Raw genomic sequence first — 5,973 nt, 5'->3', positions numbered from 1 at the left:
ACACTTAAATAACTGGTAATAAATAGATAAGTAGTATACTCTTTAAAGAAGTTTCAAACTCTGTTACTTTCTTTTTATTCTTTGTTTTATTAGCTACGTCGTAAATACTTGAAACGCATGCATCGTATCTTTCTCTAAGCCGTTTCCGTACTTGACTTGATTTTAGCGACCCTTTCAGCAGCAATGCTGTATGAGACAGCATCTACTGAATAACGTGAAATCCGTGAGCGGCGCAGTTTCTCCTGAGCCGACACATGAGGTAGAATCATGGCGCTCATTGTTTTAAACGCAGAACTAACAGACCGAAATTCAACAGCAAATTTCGACAAGTTAAAGTCATCACAAGAGTAAACGGAAATGTTTTCCGTAATAAGCTAGCTCTGAAGTATTCTATAGTGCAATAATAATAATAATAATAATAATAATAATAATAAAATCAATGCAAATGTCCATTGCAACTCGTCTCGGCTTCTGCTCTTATACTACAACGCTCGCCATTTAAAACCCGAGCCGTTCGCTCTAGCACATAGTTTCTCCACCTGGGGGTCTCGACTCCTAGGGGTGTCCCGCAAGAGGGTTTCATGGGGGTCACGGAGATAAGTGGAAGAGATAAGTATAATTAGAACGTAATACCGGAAAATATTTTTAAATATTTTGAATTTTGTTCTAATAGACATATTTTTATTCTTATACATACTGTTAAGAATAAAAAACATTAGGTTTACTAAACATTTTCAACAGGTGCAGAGTTATTTGAAAATCAATTTAAATGAAAGAGGTACGAAATGAAATTAATCAGAACTGCATATTGAAATACCAGAAAAATGCAAATGCAACAAAACCCGCATATTGAAATACAATTAAAAGTGAAAGCTAATGGCACAAATGTGCGCCAATGTTCAATTCAATCTTTGTGATGTACAGTTATGTCCAAAATGATTGTCGCATATCTATAACTGTCTTCGTGTAAGAATATTTGATAACGATTTTGCAGGGTACTTTTAATACTGATACTATGTGTATAATCGGGAAATGTATATTTGTGGTAAATTTCATAGGAAAAGAATTATAAATACGATCATTAGAATGAGTAAAACAAAATGTTGCTAAATGGACAAGAAAGTTTTATTTTCTTTTTGTTGTTCTTATTTATTGCAGTTTTGACATGAAATTTTCCACATACATGTCTTTGCCGATTATACATATACTAACATTATAAGCAATACCGGTCGAATTCGTTATCAAATTATATTCCTACAACAACATATTTATAGACTTGCGACATTAATTTTGGACATCAGTGTACATTATCAAGTCATTTAAAATACTCAATAACTTTTTAAACAACTGTCGAAGTTTCTTAACCAAAATCACTTTATTTTTTATCATATGTCGCAAAATTAAGGGAGTTATGAAGTTCTAAAATTTTCAAATGGCCTCCATTTTGAAACAATGACAGATCGGATTCGATATTTGTAATATGAATGAACTGACCAAAATTTAGTTCTAGTCCATTTGCTTTTAGGGAAGTTATCGCATTCATTATAAAAGGAAATGGATTTTACTATTTTGGAAATAGGCGGATATTGTGGGATTTCCGCAATAGGTATATTAAAAGTCCCACACAAGCTTATTGCAAACCAGAAATTATAAAGGGGTCACTAGGAAGAGTATGTGATAAAGTGGGGTCGTAATAAGAATTAAGTTGAGAACCACTGCTCTAGCATTTCTTTTCTTTTCGTCCATTTTAACTTTTTTTTTTTCGTACTAGATTAATTGGAATTTGAATTTGCTAATACAGGCTCTACCGTATTACAAATTATGCCTGTTATACTGTCATGAATGTTGTCTAGAACTCAGAGAAAATATAAATAAAATTGGGTATTTTACAGTTGTCGTTATATTAATATTGATAAGGTAGTGACCACTTATTTTCCTTAAGAATGACTCCCATTGAGCGAAATAGTAAAATATTATATCATCATCTAAATATACACAAATGAAATTGACATTCTCTGTTACAGCATTACAGAAAAAGAAAAAAGATTTAACCATTTGAAATACATTTCTGAACACACTATTATGTACTTCATACTGGTATTTTTTATCATGTCTCTTTGATTAAAATGCGTATCCCAAAGGGGAAGTAAGGGTTCAAACAGCATGCAAAAAGTAGAGTACGTCACGAACATTCGTGTTAGTAGGTTGAATTAGAACTCCTCATTAAAAGTAAGTAAAAATGCCCAGGGCAGGCCCGTATCCACGGGGGCTAGAAGGGTCGCCCACTAAGATTTTACTAGCCCTCTAAAATTTTCACGGTAGGCTTGCAAATGAAGTATAATATGGTGAACTATGATATGATGATTACATGTTGCTTGCCACGACTCGATTTTGGTGTTGTTTGCCAAGGTATTGCTCTCTCTGATTTAACTTATAATCGTGAAGATTTATAGAAAATCGACTCATGAGCTGAAGGTTGCCAGATGATTATATTATAACAATATTATATTTACTTGCTGTTGTTTCATACTGTCAGGAAATATTTAAAAATATGGTGTCTATAAATCTGAGTTAAGTAAATGGGACTTCGTGAATAAGAACATTTTTTTTTAACATTTCTAATATTTCATATACGTTCATGCATTGAAAACAACAATTGTTAGAAATAATAATAGGAGTTTTAGTTTTCAATAAAATAAATTTTTAAGTAACAAATATATTTATGTTATAGTTGACATTTATATATATAAATAAATATATATATATATATATATATAATTTCTTAAGTAGCTAAGAACAAAGGTGGCTCAGTAGTGAAATATTCACCTCTGGTGCTTGGGATCTCTGGTTAGATTTCAACCCGCGCAAAGTGGTGGACAAACACCGTGTGTGCGAGTTTTCTCGGCTTTCTTCAGTTTCCTCCCACTTTCTTCAATACACTATTTTTCTTTCATTCTCATCATCATCATATTTCATTTCATTTTTCTTAAACATATAAACTTCAGTTCTTTAGTAGTGTAGCATAACGAAAAACAGAATACCGGTATTACGTAACAGGAGATGATATTAAGAAGTCTGTTAAAAGAAAAAAAATGCAATTATATCAATTTACTAAGCTATTGTGATATTAATGATGTTTTTTGTTCATTCGTTTGGAGTTTAATGTTCTCTTTCAGGAGCGAGTCTAGTGAGACCTCTCTCACAGGGGCATTATTTAGGGAGGGAAGGATGGAGCAATTGAGTTTGAGGAATACATATACTTTAATCGATTGTCTACTAATATACTAGTACAAAACGTGAAAGTTTTATGTCGGTGATACCCATGCTCCTCCACCCCCAAGCGAAGTCTGAAATGACGCCCTTGCTCTCATCCTAAAGGCGAGAACATTTTACCACTTGTTCCAGGAGATCAAAAACAGAGGTGCCTGGCAACCTTTCCTTTTATTCCAGATGTGTGTGAATCTTCACGATAATAATTTCCGATAAGATCGGAATGCACATACTGTGGAAAAATTGTGGCAAACACCAAAATCAAGTCGTGGCAAGCAATACCGTGGCAAACAACATGCCACCGTTATGATTGGATCGCTCCCCCTAACTTGGATCGCCCCCCTAAATTTTTGAGCTGGCTACGAGCTTAGCCCAGGATTTCCGAAAACTCTGCTTCTAATGGGTGAGGACAAGGATACATTTCTATAATGTTTTTCTCAATATATAAAAATGAAATCGATGTTGTGTCCCTCGCTATCACGGAATAACGGTTTAATTATTTGAGATGCAATCAGTTTGCGATACAGCAGCGATCATCTTTGTTCGTTACAACAATTGCCTCTCATATACTAGGCACATCACATAATTAATGCTACTTACAAGAAAAAGCTCTTTTCCAACAATTCGAGATCCGGGAACTGTGCATTATATATATATATATATATATATATATATATATATATATATATATATATATATATATATATATATATATATATATATATATATATATATAGCTAGAACAGGGTCAGGAGGAAATACAGGCTGATTCTACCGAGCAGATACCAAAGCGTTGGAGAACTGGAGGCTTCTAACTTGTGACAGAAGACAGGTCAGAGAGGCAGTAAAGAGAAAGTGACATAAGGTCGAGGAGGGAAAGCTAACTGAAATGACTTTTTTTTTTTTTTTTTTTTTTTTTTTTTTTGCAAGAAAGGGACAATTTTAAGGAAAAATTTAAGCTATACTTAAACCGTTTCGCCCATTCAGTATATGCATTTTAATTTAGGTCAAATGATAAAAGCTCAAGTTGTCTCAAGCGTTAACTACGATATTCAAAAATTCATTTTACAGAATTAAACTGTTTCCTGGCCATTTTATGAATAGAAAATAGAAAAATAAAATATAGAAATTGTCTATTTTCCCATTTAGACGCGAAGCTGGACACATGTCAACTTATTTTTAAGCACAAGTTTATACTTGTATACTAAATTTTATTTGCCAAACTTTAAGGGCTAATGAGATACTAAATTTTTCCCGTACATTTTGAACCCCGTCCTCCTTCAGAACACTCAGTTTAATAAAATTGAATGATAAATAGCCAACTTGACGATAGTACTATGTTCAAAAATTAACTTCAAGTGGTTCAGCCGTTTCCCCAATTATACTGTACAAAGTCAATTTGAATGTGAAGAAACAAGTTGTACAAATGACTTCTTCCCCCCTTAAACGAGGAAGTTTAAGAAAGGGTGGGGTAAGCAGGGGAGAGTAGCACAATGAGACTTTGTACATAGTAAAACATTCAACTTTTCTCCTTTGCGTTCATTGTCTGACACTAAAGTGATGCTAACCTGTAGGAAAAAATCCCATTTTGTGGTATTTTTGACATTAATTTCTCGAGTAGGGATAAAGAAAATTTTCATAGAATTGGCACATATTTCGTAAATATGTGATTTTTCATATATTTACTTCATCAACACCAAAAAAAAGAAAGAAAAAGAAAAGAAAAGAAAAGAAAAGAAAAGAAAGAAAGAAAAAAAGAAATCTTAAGAAGCAAGAAATAGGCGTATTGAAAATTGTATTACTGTAAAATGTATTCTAATATGGAATTGATTTACGCAGTGGTTTGAGAATCTCAAGAAACAAGTGCCAAGGAACGTAAATGTAATGTGATTTTTTAAAAAAATAAAAAGAAAGAAGAAGAAGATAGTAGTACCAAACAAGAAACAATCAACTTCCGAAACATTCGAAACGTACTGACTCGAGACTGAAACTAGTTTAGTTACGTTCTGTAAATGACTAGAACACAAAACCGTATTTAAAATATAAAGTTCTGGCAGCAAAATGTACTAGCTTTTGTCAACGTTTTAAATAATTTCTTTCAGTTAAGGAAAATACTCATAAACTATTTCATAATCATAGAAGATAACAATTTACAGATAATTCATTCATAAATTGAATAAAGTGGGTAACATACATTAGTTTCATTTTTCAAATTTAATAAGTTTCGAAATTTTTGTAATTAAGTTAGTATAGCGTAAGAAATTCAAGAGCAAAATCGGAATTTCTGCCTCTTGAGATGGAATTTTACAACGTTTCAGGTTGGAATCACTAGTCGCGCGCTCAGTGGGTGCTCTACTATTTCGTATTCAGTTGCTGAGTTTGCTGATTAAACTGTTACACGGGCGAGAAATTACAGGTAATTTTCTGCTTTTATGCACCAAAAATTTCTTCTGTTGAAGGTTTTAAAGCAACCATTTTTTAACACTTTTTTTTTTGCCTTCTGTTATGTTATTCGGCAAGTACATTTCAAAAGAGACATGTTTTTTATTAGTCCACAAAGAGTGAAAACATTTAACTCGACCTTGTTCATTCGACTACCATATTTTGTTAACATATCATACCATATAGCCCACAGTGAGATACAGTCAAGTGGTACACAGTGAGATGGTATCTCAGTGTATACGATAAGAATGTCATTAAATC

This window comes from Thermobia domestica, chromosome 15, assembly GCF_964235325.1.
Source record: "Thermobia domestica chromosome 15, izTheDome1.hap1.1, whole genome shotgun sequence".
Taxonomy (NCBI): domain Eukaryota; kingdom Metazoa; phylum Arthropoda; class Insecta; order Zygentoma; family Lepismatidae; genus Thermobia; species Thermobia domestica.
Note: the sequence above shows the minus strand (reverse complement) of the source record.